We start from the raw sequence: 14,044 nt of genomic DNA, 5'->3' as shown, positions 1-14,044 counted from the left end.
TAAATCAGCATGGAGTGAATTCCATCTTGTATGATTATGTTCCCAGCTACCCACTCGGTCTATACCCAAAATGGTAGGACATAGTGAGTCGCGAACTGGCCACTCTCACCCACAAATCAAAGAACAATCTCTCGTGAACAGGAGTTCATAATATACTCAAGAGTAAGACTAAGTTGCCCTAGGTCATCCTATTGAAATAGAACTAACTAGTCAAAGAGTTACATCTAGTTGGTTTCTATTTCACGGTCCGGTCTTGTGCAAACTCATAACCCAGGATACCCCCCACTCGCTGTCTCCTACACGAATGCATTAGATCACTACGTTTGTACCAAATACAAAGTGGGTCATATCCATAGTGTTACCCCGGATAAAGTACCCAACCTTACTCTATACTATAGACCTTTTAGCTGTATCTTGAACATTGATCCCTATATGTCTCTACATATAGTTCAAAACTCCATAAAACATAACTAGGATGTTAATTTATTGGATTTTAGGGTTAATAAGACAAAATTAAAAATGGGTAAGTAGATGAGGGTTCTCTTAAGTGGTGTCTCCGAAACTTGAACAAAGAGACCTACCCTCTCACTGGCCCGAGTGGGGTTTCTGTTTAATGGTTGGAACATAAACAGTTTGTTCATAGAGGAGTTGTAGAGGTAACCTAGGGGTAAAATGGAAATTTGACCCAATTGGTGTTACAAACACTCATGAAGGATTAGCTTATTGTTATTGGTCTATATCCGTGGACACAAGAACATATCTGTAGTGAGAAGAGTGTAGTGGAGTGTACCCACAATTAACGAATATTGATTAATTTGGTTAATGAGTTTGGCCAATTAATCTTACATCGTTGAAGCTTCTGATCTGCAGGTCCATTAGGTCCCATTCCTAGCTTGTAAAGAGTATTGAGGTAATTTGTCATTACATTGAATTTGAAATATTCAAATTCAGAATTGAGAATTTTTTAATGTATGTTGATACATTTTAATATAAATTTTAATTTTAGACTTTATTATTAATTTTGGATATGATTCAAAATTAATAAATGATTGAACGAAATATTTGAAAGGTGTTTAAATATTAATTTAATATGAATAAGATTCATATTGAAAACTATAGGTTAAAAATAATGTGCATTGGATGCACATTAAAACTATGTTAAATGAGAGAAATATATTTGAATATGATTCAAATGAGAAATTTAAATTAAATAATTGATATTAATTGGAGAATTAATCAATTGTTTAATTTAATTAAATTTTGAATTTAATTAAATTGATTAAATAAAAATATAGGTTAAAATTAATGCACATTAGATGCGCATTAAACCTATAGGTTAGTGAGATGAACCATTTAAATATGATTTAAATGGTTATTATTTTTATTTATTTAATTAAATTAAATAAATAGTTTTATTTAATTAAATTAAATAAATAGTTTTATTTAATTAAATTAAATTATATTTTTATTTAATCTTAATTAAATAAAATGTAACTCCCCATAGAGTTACTAGAGATGTGGATGCTTCACTTTTCACCCTCACTTTTTCTTGTCTTCTCTCTTCCTCCCAATTCCAAAAGAGGAAAAAAAAAATCCCACATTTCTATCCCTTCAATCTCCCTATTAACTGGTGGTGCCTAATCCCAATTCTCAATAGAGAAATTCTAGCGTCAAAAGATTTACAATGTAAGATTTCTTTAATTATGTTTTTGAATTGCATGCTTAATCTATTTTTCTGTTTTATTCAATGCACAATTGTTATGTTTTAAATGTCAATTTTAAATACGTTTGGGTTCTGTGTTATGGTTTTCTGCTGTGCTACAGTTTTCATCCAACCAAAATGCTCTATACCACTTGTTGGAAATTTATAATTAGATATAAATAAAATGCAGAAACTAAATTATATCTAAAATTTTCACTTCCGGATGTTAGAGCAAAAAAAAAAAAAAAGAATAATAAAAATAAAAATAACAATCATGAAATTATCAAAATAATTAAGAGAAGAAAAAGAGAACGACACCGAAAAATTATACTAGTACGCCCCAAACTCGAGATTACGTCAAGTCTTCTACAACGGCAAGTTTTACTAGGATGAAAATTACAAAATTCCAAAAATTCGTGCTACAAAATTCTCTCAAATAGCTCAATACGAACTATTTGATTCCCTATACCACAACTCTATATTTTAGAATTAATAATAAAAGAGAAAACACTGAGATTAGAGGAAAAAAATGACTTTAGTCAAAATTCATTAATTATAATAATATATATGTTGAATAAATTTTGGATCAATCACAAATTGTGACGACAAAATTTCAATTCATCAAATTTGGGACCAATTAGGAGTTGACATGTGTCCCAAATTGAAGTTGAAGACAAATTCCGATGATGCCACCTGGTTTCATCCTAACTGTTGAGTCAAATAGGATTAATTTGACCCAATTTGATATCATTATTTGGGTTAAACTCCAACTAAGCCAAAAAAGAATTGAATTTGACCTAAATGTCAAATCAAGCCTAAGTCCAACTAATTAGGTCCAAAAGTCAAGCCCATAGACCAACCAAGCCCAAGTCCAACTAATCGAGCCCAAGAACCAGGCCCATGGACGAACCAAGCCCAAGCCCACCTATGAACCTGTCTCTTATACACATCTAGATGTGTATAAGAGACAGACCAAGCCCAGAGCGATGGGCCAACTAGGCCAAGCCCATCAGAGAACTTTATAAATAGAGGAGCTCTCCTCATTTGTGGGGATAAAAAATTTTACAATTGATGGGTGGAAAATGGAGAGTAAATATGCGTGCATCTTATGATATGCGTTGATCACCGTGCATCGATGGTCATGCGTTACACTAAGAAATATACAATGTGCACTTAAGAATATATGCGATGACCGTTCCTGCCATAAGTTTTCTTACTCTCTTGCCAAGTATAACGAGATCGCAAGTTTCTCAGGGTGATCCGAGGTCGAACTCAGGGACTTGTAACTAAATGTTGTAAAGTATTGTGTTTGCGGCGATGAATAAAAGAATAATGAAGTTAAAAGACTATGTGCTACTTCTACTCCTAACTAAACAGATTAAGCAATGGAAGTATGACTATGAGAATTGGTAGAGACGTGGAAACTGTTAACGCATAATAAGATGCATGGAAAAATAGATAAAATAGTGGAGGGGATAAATTCACCGCATCATTAAGCTTGATCGCAAGGGTAATCTCAACTATTAAAGAATAGTTATACGATCATGCTATACATAAATATTAGTACTATATTTCTCAATGCAGAATGCCATGATTCCTATTTCTAGGACGCATGTGATGCATATGCGAAAACAGTCGATAGAACTTATTTTTAAGTTTCTATTCTTGCTTATGCGATCTAATATGACGTACACATAAGACAAGATGACCGTATACCACCATTCCTATTTCTAGGGCACATGCGATGTGTAAATAGCAGATAGAACTTATATCTAAGTTTCTACTCTTACTTATGCGATCTAATCTGACTCTCTCAAGCCTAGATTCTATTCCGACTCTCTCAAGCCTAGATTCTGTCTTTAGACTACTCTCTCAAGTACGTCCAAAGGGTGAATGATGCATACATAAGACAAGATGATCATATAAATCATGGTTGTGTTGAACATAAGATTATTCCTATCTCTAGGAACATTGCTTGCTTTGCTTAGTGAGTTCCACTACTTACCCTCTCGGGAAGTTTTTCGCTGCTGATTAGCTCATAGACAAGCATTGCGACCGCTCATAGACAAGTGTTGCTACAGCCTCACACTAAGCATAGAGGATTAACTCACTATACTCGTGCAATGCACACCTCTTATACACATCTAGATGTGTATAAGAGACAGGACAAGTGTTGCTACAGCCTCACACTAAGCATAGAGGATTAACTCACTATACTCGTGCAATGCACACCTCTTGGTGGTTTGCTACATGTTTCATATGTCTATGCTGCATGATTGAGTATGTGATAACTCCTGTCTCTTATACACATCTAGATGTGTATAAGAGACAGGTCTCTCATCGCCTTCCTTCAAGTCATCCAAAGGATTCAAATCTTGCCCTATATACTTATGCTCCTTAGGAGAGATTCTCGCATCTCCCACTTCAACAATGACTCTTCCTGCATCGACAGTAGCTACGTTTGGAACAATGGGAACATTAGAAGCTATTACCGCCTCGCCAGCAGCATCACCAACAGCTTCGCTTATCAGAAAGAATAAGTGCTTCGAAAGTCTCATCGCCAAAAGTTCCAGCCTCAACAAAAGCACCGCCTTTGGGTTTGGCTTCTGAAGTCGCGAGGAGCGCTTTTATCAGTAGAAAGCATCTCAACCTTTATTTATTTAACATGGTAACAGCCTTGATTATTAAATAGTGCACCTTCACCCTTTGAATTTGAATAGGCCAAACACAATCCTTATAGATCAACCCTTAATAGATATAGAATAGATATAGATAAGGGGTGGTGCTTTTTTTTATCCGAACGTTTTGTTTACCCTTGGATAGATATTAGTAGATCTTCCAACCTTTTCAAAATCTCCGAAGCGATAGGACAAGTCATGGTGATCAATGGGAAAGACGCATTGCCCCCGAGCTCGGTTAAGCATGCGATTGATTCCTGCGATAGCTACAAAAATAAAAATTTTGACATAGAATAATACATAATATTGGGTTAGCCGAGATTTTCAATGTTGATCGATGCAAGCTCACTTTTCATATGAATTCTTAGTATTATCACCGCATATTTTGCTTGTTAGTCCTCATAATTCTAAATAAAAGGCTACAATAACTTGTATTTCTACCAGCTATCAACAGACCAAAGGACCTAAAGAGAATTCTCCCAACAATCAAAAGATACTCAAACTCCTGAAGCTGACCACACTTGAAGACTGAAGTCTTTTGAAAATACAAGTATTCTGACCACACTTGAAGACTGAAGTCTTTTGAAGATACAAGCATTCTTCCAAGATTCCAAGCTCAACAACATCCACATGTTTCACTTCTATACATCAAGCGTACACATTCAACCGACAGAGAATCAGAGGATCAAGTACTAGAGTGATGGAACGAACACATGCGTAACAGAAGAAATAGCGGACCTAAAGTACTTTAATTAGGTTAATTACAAAGGATAAATATGCAATTGAAACACGAATAAAGGCAAAGTAGAAATAAAATCTGTGTAGTCTCTAATCTTCTCTAAATCAGCTTCAATCTCCTTAAGAACGGTTCGTAAACCACCACGAGACTTTTTTCGACTATTCTCCGACCTTAGAACGGGATGGCGGGATCCCGTGAATGACTAATTTGGAGAGGAAAAAGCTAAGTATTTGAGAGAAAAAATTTATGAGATTATCACATAATTCTCATAAATTTCCACTTTGGCCAAGAGTTCTAAATAAACATAAACTCTTCCTTTTAAAGAACATTACATGCAAAACATGCAATTTTGAGTTTGATGAGAATTTGACACTAAATGAAGACAACACTTAGCAATGCAAAAGTTGGCATTTCCCACTCACAAATGTTGGATCTTTCCATTAACTTGGTCAATGGTCAAAGTTTGACTCTCAAAGTCTAAAGTCAACAAATTTGACTTTTTGATTTTCAAAGTCAAAAGTCAACCATTTGACTTTCATTGCATTTTTTACCCAGTCAACAATTTCACTTTTAATGCAATTTTGACCAATTCCATAATTAATTCTAATAATCAATTTTAAAATTAAATTAATATTAAATAATTAATTAAACAATTTAATTAATTTAATTTAATATTAAATCCAACAATAATCCCAATGAATATGAATCCCTATTCATAATCTTGATATTTAAATATTATTTAAATATCTGCTATTTTCTGCCTCTTTATGTTTCATTCATAATTAAACGTTAGGTTAAACACATCGTATATATTTACCTTTGCTTCAAAAATCGAATTTGAACACTTCAAATTCGTTCGTTACGCTTTTCTAAGGTTTAGTCCGATATGAGCGAGTAGGGGGACATCATGGACTTATAGATCATGGGCTCCAACGATCCGCAATTAATCGACTAAACTCTTTAACCTAATTAACCATCATTCATTAACTACTGGGTCACTCCACTAAAGTCCAATAGTTGCACTCACTATGTCCACTCGATATAACAATGATTAGTAAGTTAACCCTTCATAGGTTGTTTGTAATAACAGCTGGGTCAAAAGTTGTTTTACCATCGAGATTAAATCTTGCTCCTTAAGTCCCACTGATCCTCTAATGAACAATTAATTTGTGATCCAATCACTAAATCGAGTCTCTCACCGACCAATAAGAGGGTGGGGTTCCTTGTTCAAGACTCGGGGTCAGCATTTAAGGGAACAACCTCCTTATTATCCCTAGAAGCGGGTATGAGTGAATTATTTCTTGCATCTTATGTTCCTAACTATCTACTTAGTTTTACCATGAAATTGTAAAAAAAAAAATAATAATAATAAAAAAATAATAATAAAAAAAAATTGTTGACGATTTTTTGTTATCTTTGTGTGATTTAATTTTTTTTTTCCTCCTCCGATGACTTTTACGAATATTCTTACTTACTGTTTTGTTAGAGGGTTCCTTTCTGCACTTTTAAAATGCGAAGGAAATACCAATTTGTGATACGCCATTTTTGAGGGAGTTAAATGTACAACAAAATTAACAGTCAAAAAAAAAAAAAAAAAAAAAAAAAGAATGTACGACATGATTACGTGGACTTAATTGATATGACTCAGTCAAGAACTCCTACTGATATGATCAAACCTGTCAACCTATACGACTTTTTCCCCTGGACAAAATACCTCAAAATAAAAATAAAATAATATAAAAGTCGACAAGAAAAAAAAAATATATATATATTATAAAGAAAGTGAACCGTTTTGTGGGCAGGTCGACAAGCGAGAGAGAGTAAAAAAATTGAACTCCAACAAGAAATGAAAAATAAATACCTTCAGTGGCTTTAAACGAACGACGAGTCGTTTTCGAGCAAACAGTAAGCATGATTGGGAACAAGAATCGTGGACTTAATTGACCACCGCCATTGCAAATCTTCGTCGACATGTCGTCCAAACTCCCCCCACTGTTCACTGTCACCATCAAGAAAACCATATAATATGAAGATAAAATAAAAAGGCTTAGTTACGAGTGTGCCTCCGGCCATACAAGTGGGGCCCGGGGGGGCCTCCACTTGTGGACGGTGAGATTATTTTTAAACTTCAAAAAATCAGTGATCATAAAAAAGAAAAGTCTATAAATAATCTATATGTTATAGCCACGCCTATTATTCTCTCTCTTCCAAAACGACGGCGTCACACGTGGATTATTTCTCCCGTTTTGACCCCTTTTTTATTCTCTTGCGGCGCCGACTACATGAAAATGGAAAGAATTACCAAGTTTGTTGTTCTTTTTTATATGGAGTCAAGGAAAATTAGGTTTTTTTTTGGGTTTTAAGGTTTTACTACTTACACTTCTCACTTTTAACTTTTTTTAATTAAATATTCGCATTCAGATTTTGACTTTATATCTATTAATTAAATTAATATACTATGAACGGAAATTTAATTTAATTAATTATATTTATTTTATTTCTAAAATTAATTAATATTTTTTTTAAATCAAAAGAGAGATTATTAATGGAAGGCAAAAGAGGCAGAATTATAGAGATCGCCTTTGGCTAATGAGGAGAGAGAAGGGGAAAAAATCAAGGCATAAAAAAGGTAGAGAAGAATGAGTAGCAAATTTAGCAAGAGAATGAGCTACTCTATTATTATAACGGGGGATATAGGTTAAAACATAAGAGAAAAGTTTGTAAAGTGAAGCTTGAATTTCTTCCGACCATACTCCGATCTTGTTTATGAATGAGAAATTTGATTGAACGGTTTTGAGTGCTGATAAAGAATCTGATTCAATGATTAAGTTTTGGTGGCCAAGTGAAATTGTATTTGAGAGATTGAAGAAGATAGCTGCTAATTTTGCTTGCAACGGACTTCGAAGAAGATTCAGGTTGCGACCAAAAGCTACAACAATGGTACATTCAAAGTTACGAATAATGGCTCCAAAGCTAGACGAAGAGGTTGAAGGACACCAAGCTCCATCTGTATTTAATTTGAAAACTCCATGTGGAGGCAAAGTCTACGAAGATGTAAAGACTTGCTGAGTGATCTTGAAATTTAATTTTTTGGGCAAGTTGGAAAAACTACCCATAAAATATGGTGATAGTTACAATTATAACGTCAAATATTTAATGGTAAAAATTGAGACCTCAAACTTATAGAAGTATTAAAATTGGACCATCAAATTTATATAATTGTTAAAATTGTAACATTATAAGTTTGAAGGTTCAATTTCTATGATTTGGAGGTCATTATTGTAATTATGAGGGCCCAATTTTAATTCTTATAGAAATTTGAGGACCTAGTTTGTACCCGTGAAAGTTTGAGGGAATTATGATTGCCACCATATTTGTGATTTTTGCAATTTGTCCTAAATTAATTAGTTAATTGACATGAAAGACGAAAAGTAAGCATTTAATTAATAGATATTAATCCTAAAGATGAAATATGAGTATTTAGTCAAATTTTTAGGTTAAAGATGACATATTAAAATCTAGGGATCAAATTGAAAAAAAAAATTCAAAGGTAACGTTGTAGCATTTTGAAATTTAGGAACTATTTGTAACCAAATTTAAACTCGAGAACTAAAAATTTATCCTTTCAAATCCCGGTAACAAATAGAAATTAGGGAAAAAAGAAAACAGTGAGAGAAAAAAAGGAATTTTCAAGAAAGAAATACAAAGTTCAAAATTTATGAAATCTTCACAATTTTGGAAAATCCATCTGCTTCCATCTCGCCGTCTCTTCAGTCTTTTGTCAACTTCACATTCTGCATCTTTTTTTTTTTTTTTTTCTCTCTCTTTTCTCTCTCTCTCTCTCTCTTTTCTGCTCAAATTTCGGCCTAACTTCTTTTTCTTTGTATCTTTCTGTTATCTTTTTCTCATGTGTCATTGGGCGTTAAGCTTTTGCTCGGTTTAGGTACTATGACGGGTGCCTAATTTCTCCGCGAGTATAAATGAATTGGGTTAGGTTGGATGACGTATTGGATTGATAGTATTTTTCGATCAACTCAAAAACTGGTCAGATTGACAATCCAAATAACTCAAATAAAGTTTTCAACTCATCCTTAAAATTCGGTTAGATTGAATTTGGTGATCGGGTTATAACTTTTTTAAAAAAAAATTAAAAATATGTAAATTTATATACAACATATTATTAGTAACTATATATATCATAAAATTCAAATACTAAATATCAAATATTTATGATATTTATTATAAACTTTAAACAAAGATAAATATTATAATAATTTAAAAAAAATATATTAAAAATTCATAAAATAATCCAACTTTAAATCACGCGATTATTTTCTTACAAAAATGCACATAATATTTTTTTTAATACCATCAGATTCTTTTTTAGCATTCAACCCAGATTTAGAATAATGGTTTGTAGTAGTGTTTTTAGAAAAACAAAACCATATAAGGAAGTAAAGTAACTTTTGATAAATTTTAATTTTAAATTAGGAAAAGAAGTTACGAAGCTTTATATTATTTTTTTTTTTTGTTGAAGAGCTTTAAATGAAATAATTCCTCCAAACTTAAATTTAAAAAGAAGAGGAATTATTTATTACTTATATGTCAGTATATGAGGTTGTTGAATCTTTTGATCACGCGTTATTCGGCCGTCTTCACTCCTGAAATATTTGGGCTTTGCCATCCAAAAATCCTTCGACAATGGGTGATTTCAATGAATGCTTCAAAGACAGACGAATAGCCCTAAGTTCAAAGTCTTCAAAAGAAGAGTTGGTCATTATAGTTATATTATGTTGGATATTATGGAATGATCGAAATAATTTTAAATTGTACAAGCCTGTTTCCAAATAATTCATTAAAAGTGAAACGGGTTTATAATTACGCTGAAAATTATCAAATAGCTTATGTTCGCAAAATACAAAACTAGTCTCTATAACAAATATTAATAAGTTTTTAAAAGAACTTGCATTTGTTAAATAATTTTCAACTTTTAATTTCAACGCTTAGCATCAAAAAAATTTTAGGTCATACAATCCAAGTTATTCATTTAGATACATTATAAGCTCACTTATTTAGGTCAATCCTAAGCATAAACAAGAAGAAAAAGAACTAGGACTTACAATCATAAGTTTCCCACGATATTGATAGAACAAAATTTGTGAGAGGGTGTAAATTAATACACTTACAAAAGTTTATAGTTTAAATTGATATAATTATTTGTTCAGATTTAAATTGATACAATTTCTAAAATTTTAAAGTATAGACTGATATTTGTCCTAATTTTTTAAATAATAATAATAATAATTTATTAAAAGGAAAAAAAAATCTTCCTATAGCTTCTGTTGGATGAAATAGTCGGTAAAGGTCATTTCTTGAATAGGAAAAAGCATAAGAGATGCAGCTTTGTTTAATTGGTTAATGTAAGGTCTTTCTTGTAAAATTGTCTTAACCTCTTTCAAATAGTCATAGCACATTTCACACGTGTCATTTAGCCACTCTTTTTCTAGATAATAAATAAATAATAATGAGCGTTGTGGAATTGTTTAAATTGTCTTTATAATATAATTATAAACCATAAAATTAAGGGTAGACCTTGGTAACTATTTCGTTTTCTGTTATTGGTTTTTAAAAATTAAGTTTATTTTCTCCTCATTTTTTATCTTGATTTGCATATTTCTTAAGTACAATAATTGAATTCCTAGCAAAATTCTAAAAACAAAAACAACTTTTGAAAAGATACGACTTCGTTTGGTAACCATTTGGTTTTTTGTTTTTGAAACTGAAGCCTATTTCATCCACCTTTTCATACAATGATTTGCATATTTCTTAAGTACAATGGTTGAAATCTTAGTCAAATTCCAAAAACAAAAACAACATTTGAAAGCTACTTTTTTTAGTTCTCAAATTTTGGTTTGGTTTTTTGAACCATTGGTAAAAAGTAGATAACAAAAAAAGAAATTTAGATGTGGAAGTAGTATACATACGCTTAATTTTAAAAAATAAAATAGTTATCAAACGAGACATATTTTATTAGTTTTCAAAATTTGGCTTGGTTTTTAAAACCATGGGTAAAAAATAGATAACAAGGTAAGAAATTTTGAGGTGGAAGTAGTATCTATAGACTTAACTTTCAAACATAAAAATAAAAAACAAAATAGTTACAAAACAATGCCCCATTTGGTAACCATTTTGTTTTTTATTTTTATTTTTAAAAATTAAGCCTATAGACACTACTTCCACCTTCCACAATTTTTTCATTTGTGATCTATTTTTCACCAATAATTTAAAAAGCCAGCCAAATTTTAAGAATTAGAAAAAGTAACTTTCTAAAAGTTGTTTTTGTTTTTGGAATTGGCTAATAATCCAATCATTATACTTAAAAAAGATACAACTCATGGTAATAAATGTTGATGAAATAGGCTTAGTTTTAAAAAAACAAAAACAAAAACTAGGCCCGTTTAGTAACCATTTTTTTTTTTTTTGTTTTGAAAATTAAATTTATGGACACTATTTCCATCTCTAAGTTTCTTCATTTGTTATTACTTTTCGCAATGATTTAAAAATCAAGCCAAATTTTAAGAACTAAAAAAAGTTGTTTTCAAAAAGTTGTTTTGTTTTTGGAATTTGACTAAAAAATCAACCACTGTATTTAAGAAAGATGCCAATCATGGTAAGAAATGTAGATGATATAGAGTTAATTTCAAAAATAAAAACAAAAAACAAAATGATTACCAAACAAGACCTAATAGTTATCAAATAGAACCTAATACTTTTCAGTAATCCTGATTTTATCTCCGTTAGGAAATCATTATTTATGCAAAAACAACAACGTTTCTAAAAGGAAATTAAAGATTAAAATGCTTATTCTAACTTATAATAAACAGATGGAAATTAATCTAGTAATACTTTTTTAGTTTATTCCAAAGGTATCAAAACCTATTTCATCACATTTAAACAAACTCATAAATACATGTGGTTTAACTTAAATTCTAAGTCATTTGGTTGGTTGCTATATGATCATCAAACCTTTCTCAATAACTATGTATAAGATTTGAAAGTATTTCTCAAAGGGAAAATTAAAAGGATATTGTACTTATAGAAATTATTTAAGAAAATATTGTTGTTTACAAACTATTTGTAAAAATTGTTGTTTTAAATAAGTCGAGGGTTGAAAATTCGATCTAGATAGGTCGAATTTTGAACCCTCGACCTTCCCTTTTTTTTTAAGGAAAATATTATTGTTTTCAACACGATTCTGTCATCTTAGCAAGTATGACTAATGAATCTCCTTCTTTTTGCCACTGAACTCCCAATCAAATTCGAGAGCGAGATTATGAGATACAGCGAGAGTTTGAGAGAGCGAGATTTTTAGCGAGAGCATGAGCATGAGCGTGAGTGAGAGCGAGATTTTGAATAGAGAGCGAGAAGACCGTACAAATTTTCCTTTTTTTTTCTTTTTAATTATTACACACTCCACCTTCTTCTTTCTAATCCTTTCTCTTTTTTTTTTTTTTCTATTTTATAAAAAAAATAAAAATATTTAAACTCTAAAAAGAATAAATTAAAAAATAATAACTCATAAAAATAAAAAAATATAAATTAAATATCTCATTTATATAAAAATAATTACAAAAATCAATGTGTCCCACAAGGCAGACGTCATCGATTTCGAGCTGGTTGTCGTCGTCGACTTCGAACTTGAGGTTGCTCGGGTTCTTCTTGATGTTGCTCTGGTACCTCTGCAGGTGCTTCATAGTATAAATACTCATTATGCTCTCTACGACTCCGACCATGTCCATGCACGTGAAGACGAAGGACCAACCTCTGAGTCATAATGTCCTGAATCAAATGCTGGCATCATCATCATCATCGGACTAACATAATCAGTTTGACTCTGCGTCTGCATCATAAGGGGTAACTCTTCCACATTATATGCAACCTCATCAAACTCAACCTCTTCCCGAACAGGTCTTCTACGTCTAGGAACCGATGGAGGAATAATAGGTATATCGTACATATAATGAATTTCCTCCATATAACTTTGGTTGTCACTACATATAGCAAGAACCTGGTTTGGATCATTCGCAACCTCACAGATTCTACTGTTGTTCGATCTCTGTGAATTATAAAACAGTTAAACAATATTTAAAATAAATTTAAATTAAAAAATTAGATAATATTCATTCATTTACCAAATGACTCACAGCTGCTCCCGGACGAGTGATGTAGCACCTTGTGATATTATTATACCAATTAATATATTCTGGAGTGACATATGTGTCAAACTGTTCAAGAGAAACCCCCACTGCAATAAACCTTGCACGATAGTGCCATCATATTACCAAATGTACAACTTTTTTGGACCAATCTCTAGTCCTTAGGTCAATATCATGTAGTACGGGTTCAATATTACAAGGCGATGGGATATCCTGCAGAAAACCGAATTGTCTCATCACCCTTTCAGGAAGATGCCACTCACCAATGTGAAAACATATGAGAGGACTCATCGTCCACTATATGTTTTGACCATTCGTACAAAAATTAGGCAAAATATGCACAATAATTTTGTACGGCTCTCAAATAACCTGAAACACAAAATATTATATTAGAGAATATTAAAGACAAATACAATAAAAATGTGAATAAAATAATCAATTAGGTTTAGTGTAATGTACCTGTTCAGGTTGAAGCAGATCAAACATGTATCTATACTGGTTGACTACATGGGCTGTCCTATTCACACAAATTTTGTCTCTCCACCTAAATTTTTAAATTGATAATTTAGAATTTAAATTAACTAGATAAATTAAATTGAATTAAAACAACATACCGAATCGTAGGCTCGTCCAACTAACTGAGCATCATTAACATGATGTAGCTGTGGAGCCATTGATGGAAATCGCTCTCAAGCCCATAGTTGCAAAA

Source organism: Benincasa hispida, chromosome 2, assembly GCF_009727055.1.
Source record: "Benincasa hispida cultivar B227 chromosome 2, ASM972705v1, whole genome shotgun sequence".
Classification (NCBI taxonomy): domain Eukaryota; kingdom Viridiplantae; phylum Streptophyta; class Magnoliopsida; order Cucurbitales; family Cucurbitaceae; genus Benincasa; species Benincasa hispida.
Note: the sequence above shows the minus strand (reverse complement) of the source record.